We start from the raw sequence: 15,349 nt of genomic DNA, 5'->3' as shown, positions 1-15,349 counted from the left end.
TCTTCATGGATTGGGGACTGTGGGTACCCAGGGATGCAATGCTCTTCATGGACTGGAGACTCTGTGAGTGTCCAGGGATGCAATGCTCTTCATGGACTCTGCACTGTGGGTGCCCCAAGATGTAATGCTCTGCATGGACTGGGTATGTGGATGTCCTGGGATACAATGCACTTCATGGACTGGGGACTGTGGGTGGCCTGAGATGCAATGCTCTGCATTAATTGGGGACTGTGGATGTCCAGGGATGCAATGTTCTGCATGGACTGGGGTCTGTGAGTGTCCGGGGATGCAATGTTCTGCATGGACTGGGGTCTGTGAGTGTCCGGGGATGCAATGTTCTGCATGGACTGGGGTCTGTGAGTGTCCAGGGATGCAATGCTCTGCATGGACTGGGGATGTCCAGGGATACAATGCTCTGCATGGACTGGGGACTGAGTTTCCTGGGATGCAATGCTCTGCATAAAATGGGGACTGTGGGTGCAATGTGTGAACTCAGCCTAAGTGTCCAGGGATGCAATTATCTTCATGGATTGCTGGGTCCGCAATCCGGAAGGTGAGGCACGGAACCCCACAGAAGCTCTTCAGAGTGCTTCTGTGGGTTTTCTGTCCGTGCCTCCGCACCGCAAATAAGTAGTGCATGCAGATCACGGACCCCATTCAAGTGAAATAGTCCTGCATGCGCATATGGCGGCCCTACAGTCGGTGCCCGTGCATTGCGGACCGCAATTTGGTTGTGTGAATGTAGTCTAAGGACAACATCTACATGGAGTTTGTATGTTCTTCCTGTGTTTACGTGGGTTGCTTCCAGGTACTCCGGTTTCTTTCCACACTCCAAAGACATACTGATAGGGAACTTAGATTGTGAGCCCCATTGGGGACAGAGTGATGCTAATGTCTGTAAAGAGCAGAGCTATATAAGTGCATAAAATAAATAATACCCTGAATGGACTCCAGGTGCGCTGGGATGCAATGTTCTGCAGAGACTGGGAACTTTGGTTACACTGGAATGGAATACTCCGTGGAGCTTGGGGACTTTGGCCGTACTTGCATGTAATGCTCTGCAGGGACTATGGACTCTGGGTAAACAGGGATGCAATGCTGTTCAGAGACTGGTTGCACTGGGGTCATATGCTCTGTAGGGATCGGGGGGCCTAGGTGCATAGAATGCTCTGCAGGGACTAGAACAGTGCTGTGTGGAGACTGGAATCTTTGGATGCACTGGGATGCAATGCTCTGCAGAGACAAGGGACTATTTACTTCTTGGTCCGGGCTTGACATGGAGGTTATGGCTTGGACTGCAGTGGTCACCCATGGTTGGCTGAGCAGGTATTTCCTGTGTGTCGAGCCGGATCCAGGAAGTGGAGACAGCATTGGATTGGATCCCTTAAAAAAATTCTCCCCTCACAAAAGAAAACCCAAACCATTTGTGCTTCTGACAAGGAGATCTGCCTGGAACAAATGTGAAGTATCTCTCCGGGCATGATCACATGTTGTATCTATGAAAATGCCACAGAATGTTTCCACGTGAGTCACATGTCACTTTATGAAATTGTGGGAGGCTAGCTGCACAGTGAGGGATGAGAATCCATTTTCTATAAACATATCCTCCATCTTGTGTATATGGGAGATTTAGGTCAAGTCCTAAATGGAGCTTGCAGGGTTAAACGACAGATAATAATAAAGCTAAAAACAAGGTCAAAAAGTCAGTTTATGTGTGTAATAGAACCCACCCCCACCCCACAGTTTCCTCTCAAGCAGAGCTATCTGTCTGAGCCTCAGGACGAGGAGAGAGGAATGGAAACCTACGTATGATCTATATCTTATAAAGGCAAATGTCATGTTTGTCATGTGATGTTTTTTTTTCTGTTTGAAGCATATATTATTGTGAGCTTGTCTTTGAATTAAAAAATAAATCAGATACAACTATTTCCAATGCTTGTGTCAGTTTGCCGAGCGCTCAGATCTCTTTTTAATTTGGATTCCAACAATCATAGGTAAAGGGATATTTCCCTAACAATATCTTGGCGCCCAACGTGGGGCTCAACTAAAGGACACTTCATCTGGTCTCCGACAAATTAGACGTTCCGGTCCGGGATTTGCAGACATAAGAAATAGCGCTAAAAGGTAAGAGACTTTATCTTACACTATATCTGTGTCTCCCTGAGTCGTTTGTCCGGTTCGAGGATCTGGTGATTGAATGTACGTATAAGTCCTTTTATAGTTGAGCCTATTTTTGGTAAGAACCTGAAAATGACTGTGATTGTTGGATTTTGAGACCTAAGAGATGGACAGTTTCAATTGGGAAGTCTTTAGTTTAGTTTTGGGAGTTTTGGTATATCCCTTATTTGTTCTTTATTGTATGTGGAAAATCCTGGAGAATTACAGGGAGGGTAATCAAAGTCCTTGGACTCCAATGTCCGGTTTGCGAGATTTTGGTTTGTTAAGAAACTCAGTAACAGAATACACTAGGTAAATATAGTGGGGAAATTCTGAGGAAACTGAGGGAAAATAGACGTCTGATTAATTGTTTAACTTTCTGTGGAAAAAGATCGACATACAAAATGGGGAACAATTTCATTATAGCAGAGGGTTACAAAACAGCTAAGACTTTAGGCGAAGAGAGGGAAGAAAAAGAAGGTTTGAAAAATATTGACAGGGTGTTGAAGAAGGTAGGAATGAAGGATGGAAATTTGAATGTGGATGCTTGGGAAAGATTCAGAAGGACACATTGTGGTTGGATAAAGGACCATGGATGTTAAGCAGTAGTTAATACCTGGGTTAAAGTGGCAGGGGAAGTTGAAACTGAGGGGTGGCGAGGAGAAGTAGTCAGAGGTAGACTGTTGTATACTCAGAAATCAAAAGACAATGACGCTGACAAACAACCTCCCCATATCCAACTGCCCCTAGAACTCCAAGAGGGAATGGGCCAGAGGGATGGATTTGTAATGTCTGTGGCAATCAGAATCCAGACTGGGCGAATGCGTGCTGAGCCTGTGGTGCCCCCCAACCCCACAGACCTGTAAGACTCTACTTTGTTCTAAGACAAGACTCCTACCCAGACCCACAACAGGGGGGCGACGGGAGGAGGACCTGATACAACCTCAGGACCCTCCGGACAGGTCATTGGAGAGACCAGTCAGAAATAGGAACCTGAATTTGACTGAGTACCACCCCTGGAGTCCGAAAGACCAACTCAGACTTTGAAACCCGACTGCCCGACCCTCTGACGAGACCTATGCCTACTTCTAGGACTCTGCAACAGATACAGGAGACTTTTGGGGCTATGTGGACTGACTTGAAGGATCTGATGTTGCTGAAGATGGGCGAGTCACAACATCAAATGGTGAATGACTATATGAACGAACACAGAAATGTCCCCATGGATATTATGATTAGAGACTGGGTCAAGACTTTACAATCTGGGACTGAACTTGTTTTTACAAGGGAGGAAGAAATTCCCGAAGTCTTAAAGACGTAGTACAGGGTCCTCAGGAGACTGTAGAGACTTATGCTGCAGGACTAAGGACTATCTGGATCGACATAGGTTGGGATCAAGCTGTAAACATGGGAAAAAACTGTTGACATGTGCATTCATGGAGGGGCTTCAACCCACCCTCCAGGCTAAGCTGAAAGCTTGTAAACCTGAATGACGTGTGACCCCTTTAACCCAATGAATTGCTGCAGCCAAAGGGTTAGAACTAGACATGAAGAAAAACCCTACTCCGGTTAAATACATGGGGCAGGGCATCGGTCCCAAACCCAAACGTGATTTTAAATGTTACAATTGCGGCAATACAGGTCACATGAAGAGAGATTGCAGGGCTCCCAGGAAACCTAGAGACAACGGTGACCAATTAAAGGATAACTGTCACATTTAGACCTTAATTTCAATTTTCATATATGTAGTTACTAATAACATGATATTTCAGAATCGGTTACTATTAGACTGACTTACCCCATATTTAATAAGATTCAGGCCTTAGCAACCAGTCTGCATAAAACTGCAATTTCACTACTCAGTTAAGATGGCCGCCACTGCCCTCACCCTGAGGCTAATCCTGCCTTCCCCTGACTACCCACAATGCATTGAGCTCTTCACATGCACTAGCCAGTAATAATAGCCCCTCAAAAGTGTCAGTAACCAGAGCCCTCCCCCCTAAAGGTTTAATCTCCTGCAGCACAAAGGGGTCCTCTTACCACATGTTGCTTTCATTTATACACTGAGCAGATGGCAAATCTCCCTTCCCTGTTGTGCGCTGCTCCAACTCTGCATTCTCTAGCTCTGCTGAGTGAGGGAGCGTCTGCCAAGCACAGGGACAGAGAGAAGTGCACACAGCCCAGGCACTTTTATCAGCTGCTGGGGAGGATCTGGCTTTAATCATTTACTTACAGTCCCTGGCTGTCAGTAATGTGAGCCTGCACGCTGCGTGCTCCGTCTATCAACAGATAGACGGACCATGCCTAGCAACCCTATTTTAAGCACAGGTAAAAATAGGCAGTACAGGGAACAAAAATGTGGAATTAAGGGGTAATTGAATACACAGTGAAAAGTTGAAATAGGGCCACCAAGGTGATATTAATCACCACAATCCAATACTCCCAAAAAAATAATAATACTACAGTTATCCTTTAAGTCCACAATCGCCCCCGTCTTCAGACTATTATACTGGTACCCCCGTGATGGTTCTGCCTGTAAAAGTAGAGTCCGTGGGCCCCCAAATACATATTCTGGTATCCCTAGGAAATAAAAAGGCAGTACCATTCCTGGACACGGAGGCAGCCAAAACAGTTGTTGACCAGAACTTTTTAAAACCCTATCAACTCAGTCCATACCACGTCCCAGCCATGGGTTTCACTGGGGAAACCGCGTTTGTCCGTGAGTCTGAGCCAGTCAAACTAAAAATCAAAGACAGTACTGTTATCACTAAAATTTTGGTAAAGGATGATCTCCCTGAACCTATTCTGGGAACTGATGTACTCCAAGAGCTCTGGGTTAGTATTCATCTACACCCAGATGGTACTAGTCACGTAGACTTTAGAGTCCCAGAAGAAGTTCTCTGCCCAATGATGGCTTCTATAATGGTGGCTGAAATAAATCTTCCTGATTGGACAAAATCTGAAAAGAGTCTGCTCAGCCAGGTCCCCGAGAGCCTTTGGGCCACCTTAAAGACAGACATAGGCAAATTACCTGTGTTCCTTGTGATGGTGTCTCTAAAGCCCGGGTGTCAGCCCCCGCAAGTTAAACAGTACCCATTGAGTCACGCTCAGGAAATAGCAGTGTCCAGCCAAATAGATGATTTTCTCCGAGCAGGTGTTCTCATCAAGACTGTGTATCTGGCAAACACTCCCCTATTTCCAGTGAAGAAGAAGGCCGTTAAGGGTCAGCTAGTCACATATCGAATGATCCATGATCTTCTAGAGGTCAACAAAGTCACAGTCCTACAAACCCTAATAGTGCCCAATCCGCACACTCTGTTGTCCCAAGTTCTGTCCATAGCTACCTATTTCATTGTAATTGACCTGGCAAATGCATTTTTCAGTGTACCTCTGCATCCAGATTGTCAGCATCTTTTTGCTTTCACTTTCAAGGGGAACCAGTATACATGGACTGTTTTACCCCAGGAGGCCTAGAACTTGCCCACCATGTACAGTCGGGCCCTACAGTCTGTCCTAGCCAACTGGTCCCCTCGTGGAACTGTGGTCTTATTGCAATATGTCGATGACTTACTTTTGTGTGCTGAAATGAAGACCAGCTATCAAGCTGCCACTTTGTCACTCCTATTTTTCCCCCAAGAAAATGGGTGTAAAGCTTCTAGGCATAAACTGCAGTTTTGTAAAGACAAGGTGATATTTCTTGGACACTGCCTGTCACACAGTGCCTGTCACCTCACCCCCGAACGAAAAGGGGCAGTGGAAAAGATACAGGTGCCCAAAGGAGCACAGAACTTGAGAGTATTTTGGGGTTTTGTCTCATACTGCCACCCCTGGATACAGCACGCATCTATGTTAATGCAGCCCCTCTATGACTGTCTTCTGATCTTTTCATCTTAAAGAAGAAGCTGTTAATAACTTTTATACTTTGCCAGAGGCAGTAGCGGCAGTGCAAGCCATGATTGAAAAAGCTTCTGAAATTGTTCTGGACTACTCTGTAACTGTTCAAACTTCTCATGACATTCAAGGCATTCTCACTCAAGTGCAACCAAAACATATTTCCATGGCCAGACAACTGAGACTACTGTGTGCACTCCTCATGCATGCAAACATCTCATTCAAACGTTGTACTACTCTGAATCCTGATACTCGGTTACCGATTACAGATCTAGAAATGGGGGAGGGAGGTGTATCAGAACTTTTAACTGATCTTGTTGAACATGACCCTCATGATTGCGTACTATTAATGCAGCAGGAAACGTCTGGTTTTGAACATGTTCATGAAAAACCTCTTTCTAACCCTGACTTTGAGTATTTTGTAGATGGAAGCAGGTTCAGGGAAGAGGATGGCCGGTTTCATACTGGATATGCAGTGGTCACACAGCACGAGGTAGATACAGCTGAACCACTTCCACCTCATATGTCAGCACAAGTGGCGGAGTTGAAGGCACTCACTGAGGCGTGTAAAATGGCCAAGGGGAAGAAGGTGAACATCTACACAGACTCATGGTATGCTTTTGGTATTGCACATGACTGGACCTATTTGGCGGGCCAGGGACTCCCTAACATCTGCAGGCCAGCCTATAAAGAATAAAGACTCTATACTAGAACTTATGAACTCTTTGTTGTTACCAGAGGAACTTGCCATCATCAAGGTCAAGGCACACACAAGGCACACCACGGTGGAGGCAAAAGGTAACGATCCAGCTGACAAAGCGGCCAAACAAGCCGCACTACAGCTCGTAAAGACTGTCCCCACCCCGGTAAGAAGCCTGAAAAAGTGTCTGTAAGTATGCGCCAGAAAATTACTGATCAAGCCCCTCCTGAGGAAAAAGAACTTTGGGCAAAGCACGGGGCCAAGGTTGATGAACAAGTAATCTGGAGAAACAAAGAAAGGACTTGTTTACCTTGTCCAATGTATCCTGCTATGGCACATGAGGCCCATGGGCTTACCCATCTGTCTAAAGGTTATGGTAAGTGTTGTAAATGCTGGTTGGATTGCACCAGGGTTTTCCACAGTAGCAGCAGCTCGGTTTGTACAAGGGTGCATGATTTATGTATTGAATAATCCCGGTCAAGTTGTAAGGACTCCAAGCAAGCACACCCCGAGGCCATTTTACCCATTTCAGAGATTGCAGATAGACAATATACAGCTACCTAAGGTAGGTGTGTATGAGTTTGTTCTTGCGTGTGTTGATCTTTTTTCAGGATGGCTAGAAGCCTTCCCAGTAGCAAAGGCAAATGCAAGTAGCGCCAAGAAATTGGTCAGTGAACTGATATGCAGGTACGGTGTTCCTAAAGTCATTGAGTCAGATAGGGGGTCCCATTTCACACGATAAGTAATGAGGCAGGTCATGCAGGTGCTAGGGGTCACTCAAGCATTTCACACGGCCTACCATCCCCAAAGCAGCGGCACATTGAAGTTAAAGATCCAGAAAGCCATGCAGGAAACCCAAAGACCTTGGACAGAATGCCTGCCCCTCACCCTATATTCTGTTAGGACCAATCCCAACCGAAAAACAGGACTGTCTCCTTTTGAGATTTTGTTTGGGTGCGCTCCCAGGCTTGGGTTGTACTTCCCCCAGCAGTTACAGATGAACAATGACAATCTCGCTGGGTATGTCCAGGCCCTCACAAAACGGCTTGAACATACTCTTAAACAACTGTTTGCTTCGCTTACAGATCCTGACTTAGTAGAAGGAACTCACAGCTTGCAGCCCGGAGACTGGGTGGTGATAAAGAGGCATGTGAGAAAAGGACTACATCCAAGATTCGATGATCCCTTTCAAGTACTGTTGATCACTCGCACCGCTGTAAAGGTTAAAGGAAAACCCAACTGGATACACGCTTCTCACTGCAAGAAAGTCTTGGAACCACAGGATGAAGATCCTCCTGCTGACAGTGGCTCTGACACTGAGCGTGTCAGCAGTGTTTCGTCCACTGAATGATGAATGGGACAATGCTTTGATACGGCACCATCAGGTGCTGTCTGAAGGACTGAATGACCTTTGAAAAATTGAGGGATGAATGACCTTTGAAAAATTTAGGGACTGTTGGTTCTGTACTCACAGTCCTGAGAGTTCAGCCACTATTCCCTATTTCGCCATGCCCCTCAATTTTTTTGAATTGACTAAACTGGCCAACTCTACTATCTTTTTCTCAGGCATGAAGAAGGTTAAGTCTAAAACTAGAGACAGGGAAGCACCCTTACCTATTGCAGGATGGGCTCATGGTAATACAGATGTGGGACAAGCTAGTGGTGGCAACTGATTATTTTGGATGATCAGATATGGGAGGTGTTAAGACTCATGAACACCTCTAACATTGTCCAGAACAAGATAATCATTGTCACCAATCAACACACCTTGGTTTTAGACTACCTGACCGCAAAGGAAGGAGGTATGCGTCAGGTTGTAGGACCTGCTTGTTGCCATTATATAGATCCCCAAGGTAACCTACAGGAATAGCAAAGATGAAAGCCATGAGAGACAAATGGTTATGGGGAGGCACCTTTTCCATGGGTTGCCTGTGCCATTGTGGATTAGAGGGAGCTGGGAAGGCAGAGTTTCCCTTGGAACTGTATTAGGCCTTCCTCATTTGCAGTCTCCCCCTTTTTAGATCCACTAGTCCCTTTCCTCCTTCCCCGCCTGGTTCTGTAAGATCCTAAGAACTTCCAGGGAGACAGGAGTTATTTCAGGGACCTGAGCTGTGTCCACTAAGGCAGGGGTCTACCTAGGCAATTTGGCAGGCATTGCCGCCTGATCTGCCTTGGCCTTTGCCTCCTCTGAGTCTGCATTACAGCAACCTTTGTTTTCATCACCGCCACCAAAGTAGGTGACATGAGGGCTTCAATAAGAGACCTCACTGCTTCCCCATTTTGATGGGTTTACCTGAAACAGTCAGGAAGTCTCTGGCTTCCAAATGTCATGGGCTATACCTGGAATCAGCGTGAATGTTGGCTGCTTTTCCATCTGCATATCTGCAAGCCATCTCCAGAGCCCTTAGCTCAGCTTCTTGGGCAGACAGGGTTTGGTGGTAAAGACTTTGCTTTTAGAGTGTCATGTTTAGTCACCACTGCCCAACCTGTGTAGTACCTAGTCATGAGCCTCTTCCTCTGGATCTGGAAGAAAAGATTTTTAGGTGCCCTAACTCTTCCCTCCCCCCCTTGCTCCAGAGGCAACAGGGTTACTGGATTCAAAGTTTTACACCTTTTGGACAGTAACATTGTTAGGAAACAAAATGGAACACTGCATTCTTAAATGGTGGGCCACAAAAAGATTTTTGGGTTGTACTTGCATGAGGAGCAAGCACTGTCACTTTGTGGTTCAGGACCATCTCAGAGCTTTTATCATGCATGGCTTGTACAACTGCTATAGCTCTGACGCAGAAAAGGCACCTCTGGGCACGGTCAAGTCTGGCTGAATAATATGCCACAGGGCGTTGTTACTGGCCATGCAGTTGGGTGAGGACCGCTGAGGCATGGCCATTTACTTCTGTAAAATGCAATCTATATGTAATAATCTGATAGGCCCAGTGCTGGGGAATATAAAATTGCCAGGTTTAGGGCATAAAAAGTATCTACCACCTCATTTATAAAGTGGAATGGACTAAAAGACAAACAGTCATAAAGAGGCTGCAACAAACCTGCGTATCCAAGGTCTGTAATAAGAAACAAGGCCCAAAAACGTTCTCAGCGCATTCTTTATGTTTCTGGGCAAAGGGGTGTCCTATCAACATATTGCAGAAGCACATCCTCTGGATGTAGTAAGTTCCAATCTGACAAAACTTGTGACATGACTGCAGTATACAGACTGGGCGAGTTCTGGGCTCTCTGTAAAAATACCACCCAGGTATCCTGTTTACCCTCATGTGTGAGGGCAAACAACTACCGTCTGAATGTAGTGGTACTGAAAAGAAAACATTTGCCAAAACAATCACAGTGAAGTGGGTAGGAGTAGTGGGAACCTGAGCCAACAAGGTGTGTGTATTGGGCACAATGGGGCTGTTACAAACACTGGCTTCATTGACAGCACGTAGGTCACGTACCATCTGGTACTGGGTGGGTTTTGCCCTTCTCAATTTTCTTTTTCACAGGGTACAAAAGAGTGTTAGAAGGGGATACAATCTCCTTGATAACCGGTAATCGGACTGATTGAGATATGGCATCTGACTGTGCCATACTCAAGAGATACTGCATCTTCCTGGGAAGTAGATTCGTGGGTCCAGTAGCTGACAGATGTACCAACATTCCCGCAAGCAGCGCTTCCTTCTCATCTTCTTGGAGTACTGACACAAACATGGAGTTTTATCGCTAACGGCCAACAAACAAAGTTCCTGGTCATTGAGGGCACCTGTGAGTTTCACAGTACCATCCTTCTGGCATGAGATGCTGGCATGTACTTTTGCAAGCAAGTCTGCACCCAGGAGGCAACAGGGGACGTTATCACTGACCAGCAAACAGGCAAGCACTTCTTGGTTAAGGGCAAATCTAACACGGATGGGTTTTGTAAAAAACGGGAGTGTACTACCTTCCCATCCACTCCTACACAAGATCAGGAGATAAAGTCAGGGGAGGATATGTTTGCTGTGCACAACTGTCTTGGCTGCTCCATTGTCAATAAAAAACTGGACTACTTCTTTATGCCCTAGAGTGAGGGATATCACTGGGGCGGACGTGAATCTGCTAAAGTGTTTAAGGGCAGAGCTGATACTGGATTGCCTGTTTCGTAATCATGGTCTGACTTTTCCCCCTCACCTGTCTTTGTGTCCTCCTCACTGTCTCCCCAGCCATCCATAAAAACATGGGTGTCTATGGGGACAGTGATCCGGGCATGGTCAACAAAGACTACAATCCTCTCATGTGGTGTGGACGAGGAGTACCACACACAGCACAACACTCTCTCCAATCTTGGTTCTGGGTCCCGCAAACTCTGCTGGTCCATCCCCCAGGACCATTATAGGGTGGCAGACTTACTTTTCCCTTTCTCTGTTGGGGAGGTAGTTTAACATTATCCTAATAACATTCATAACCCGACTTTCTCTGTCTCTCTACTCCTCCTCTTCTATACACTTGCCTAACTACTCACAGCCAGACCTCTGCCTGTTCTGTGAGCATGTTATCTTTCAGCCACCCTTTATTTCCCTACATGCTCACTACTCTAGGTTCAGTTAACCATCGGGCGGGGGCCCGTCTACATCTTTCATTAGCTTGCTTGTCCTTCACTGCCTGTCTGCATTTTTTCTTCCTTACTACTTTTACAGCATCTTATCTCAAGGTTAGAATTCTTCAGCAACATTATATGAAAAACAGAAAGAATAGAATCTGGCTGCCTTAAAGCTACAGTTTACCATAGTTAAGATCATTTCCATCCCTATCCCCTTCTTCTGTGATTTTAGCAGATGGGCAGGACCCTCAGGGCCGAGTACTTCACCGGACCTGGAGTCCTGAACATCTGCACAACCACAACAACTTGTTATGAATCGAGATGAAGTTGCCTCCAAGTGCTGACTTAATCCTAGCAAAGGAAACAAAACATAGAAGTTAAGGCGTTAATCAGAAAAGGGTGGCTCTACTGAATGTAGGGAATCCTGGCTAGGTGCGCAATCAGGTGTAAGCCCCCGTTTACCGAATGGAATATGGTTAAATAATTAGATCGGCACTCACAGATACAAGGGTCACGCAGATGCAACAAAAATTTTAATTTATTATCCTAAAAATCCCTATACATAGATACTACCACAATATGTATTGGCCAATACTCAATAATTAAAAATTAAAAACATTGTACAGACAATAGTCAACCTGGACGGTTCTTAGAACGATTTTATAAATCGAATCCAAGGCTCATATACAATAACTTTAGTTAAATCCACACATGTACGTCTTGGTTATAAGACTGAAGGTTCTTCAAATATTATACTAAATAGATCAGTTGTGCAAACATCACACTTCATACATAGATAGCTGCGTCTCTTTAACCACTTCAGCCCCCAGTGCTTAAACACCCTGAAAGACCAGGCCACTTTTTACACTTCTGACCTACACTACTTTCACCGTTTATTGCTCGGTCATGCAACTTACCACCCAAATAAATTTTACCTCCTTTTCTTCTCACTAATAGAGCTTTCATTTGGTGGTATTTCATTGCTGCTGACATTTTTACTTTTTTTGTTATTAATCGAAATTTAACGATTTTTTTGCAAAAAAATGACATTTTTCACTTTCAGTTGTAAAATTTTGCAAAAAAAACGAGATCCATATAGAAATTTTGCTCTAAATTTATAGTTCTACATGTCTTTGATAAAAAAAAAATGTTTGGGTAAAAAAAAAAATGGTTTGGGTAAAAGTTATAGCGTTTACAAACTATGGTACAAAAATGTGAATTTCCGAGGTTCTACAATGGCCAGACAGTACAAACACCCCACAAATGACCCCATTTCGGAAAGTACACACCCTAAGGTATTCGCTGATGGGCATAGTGAGTTCATAGAACTTTTTATTTTTTGTCACAAGTTAGCGGAAAATGATGATTTTTTTTTTTTTTCTTACAAAGTCTCATATTCCACTAACTTGTGACAAAAAATAAAAACTTCTATGAACTCACTATGCCCATCACGAAATACCTTGGGGTCTCTTCTTTCCAAAATGGGGTCACTTGTGGGGTAGTTATACTGCCCTGGCATTCTAGGGGCCCAAATGTGTGGTAAGGAGTTTGAAATCAAATTCTGAAAAAAATGACCTGTCAAATCCGAAAGGTGCTCTTTGGAATATGGGCCCCTTTGCCCACCTAGGCTGCAAAAAAGTGTCACACATCTGGTATCTCCGTACTCAGGAGAAGGTGGGGAATGTGTTTTGGGGTGTCATTTTATATATACCCATGCTGGGTGAGAGAAATATCTTGGCAAAAGACAACTTTTCCCATTTTTTTATACAAAGTTGGCATTTGACCAAGATATTTATCTCACCCAGCATGGGTATATATAAAATGACACCCCAAAACACATTCCCCACCTTCTCCTGAGTACGAAGATACCAGATGTGTGACACTTTTTTGCAGCCTAGGTGGGCAAAGGGGCCCATATTCCAAAGAGCACCTTTCGGATTTGACAGGTCATTTTTTTCAGAATTTGATTTCAAACTCCTTACCACACATTTGGGCCCCTAGAATGCCAGGGCAGTATAACTACCCCACAAGTGACCCCATTTTGGAAAGAAGACACCCCAAGGTATTCCGTGAGGGGCATGGCGAGTTCCTAGAATTTTTTATTTTTTGTCACAAGTTAGTGGAAAATGATGATTTTTTTTTTTTTTTTTTTTTCATACAAAGTCTCATATTCCACTAACTTGTGACAAAAAATAAAAACTTCCATGAACTCACTATGCCCATCAGCGAATACCTTGGGGTCTCTTCTTTCCAAAATGGGGTCACTTGTGGGGTAGTTATACTGCCCTGGCATTCTAGGGGCCCAAATGTGTGGTAAGGAGTTTGAAATCAAATTCAGTAAAAAATGACCTATGAAATCCAAAAGGTGCTCTTTGGAATGTGGGCCCCTTTGCCCACCTAGGCTGCAAAAAAGTGTCACACATCTGGTATCCCCGTACTCAGGAGAAGTTGAGGAATGTGTTTTGGGGTGTCTTTTTACATATACCCATGCTGGGTGAGATAAATATCTTGGTCAAATGCCAACTTTGTATAAAAAAATGGGAAAAGTTGTCTTTTGCCAAGATATTTCTCTCACCCAGCATGGGTATATGTAAAATGACACCCCAAAACACATTCCCCACCTTCTCCTGAGTACGGAGATACCAGATGTGTGACACTTTTTTGCAGCCTAGGTGGGCAAAGGGGCCCATATTCCAAAGAGCACCTTTCGGATTTGACAGGTCATTTTTTTCAGAATTTGATTTCAAACTCCTTACCACACATTTGGGCCCCTAGAATGCCAGGGCAGTATAACTACCCCACAAGTGACCCCATTCTGGAAAGAAGACACCCCAAGGTATTCCGTGAGGGGCATGGCAAGTTCCTAGAATTTATTATTTTTTGTCACAAGTTAGTGGAAAATGATGATTTTTTTTTTTTTTTTTTTTTTCATACAAAGTCTCATATTCCACTAACTTGTGACAAAAAATAAAAACTTCCATGAACTCACTATGCCCATCAGCGAATACCTTGGGGTCTCTTCTTTCCAAAATGGGGTCACTCCATTTTGGAAAGAAGAGACCCCAAGGTATTCGCTGATGGGCATAGTGAGTTCATGGAAATTTTTATTTTTTGTCACAAGTTAGTGGAATATGAGACTTTGTATGAAAAAAAAAAAAAATCATCATTTTCCACTAACTTGTGACAAAAAATAAAAAATTCTAGGAACTTGCCATGTCCCTCACGGAATACCTTGGGGTGTCTTCTTTCCAAAATGGGGTCACTTGTGGGGTAGTTATACTGCCCTGGCATTTTCCAGGGGCCCTAATGTCTGGTAAGTAGGTAAATGACCTGTGAAATCCGAAAGGTGCTCTTTGGAATGTGGGCCCCTTTGCCCACCTAGGCTGCAAAAAAGTGTCACACATCTGGTATCTCCGTACTCAGGAGAAGGTGGGGAATGTGTTTTGGGGTGTCATTTTACATATACCCATGCTGGGTGAGAGAAATATCTTGGCAAAAGACAACTTTTCCCATTTTTTTTATACAAAGTTGGCATTTGACCAAGATATTTATCTCACCCAGCATGGGTATATGTAAAATGACACCCCAAAACATATTCCCCAACTTCTGCTGAATACGGAGATACCACATGTGTGACACTTTTTTGCAGCCTAGGTGGGCAAAGGTGCCCAAATTCCTTTTAGGAGGGCATTTTTAGACATTTGGATACCAGACTTCTTCTCACGCTTTGGGGCCCCTAAAATGCCAGGGCAGTATAAATACCCCACATGTGACCCCATTTTGGAAAGAAGACACCCCAAGGTATTCAATGAGGGGCATGGCGAGTTCATTGAAAAAAAAAATTTGGGCACAAGTTAGCGGAAATAGATTTTTTTGATTTTGTTCTCACAAAGTCTCCCTTTCCGCTAACTTGGGACAAAAATTTCAATCTTTCATGGACTCAATATGCCCCTCAGCGAATACCTTGGGGTGTCTTCTTTCCAAAATGGTGTTATTTGTGGGGTGTTTGTACTGCCCTGGCATTTGAGGGTCTC

This window comes from Bufo bufo, chromosome 3 (assembly GCF_905171765.1).
Source record: "Bufo bufo chromosome 3, aBufBuf1.1, whole genome shotgun sequence".
Lineage (NCBI taxonomy): Eukaryota > Metazoa > Chordata > Amphibia > Anura > Bufonidae > Bufo > Bufo bufo.
This window is presented reverse-complemented; position numbering follows the sequence as displayed.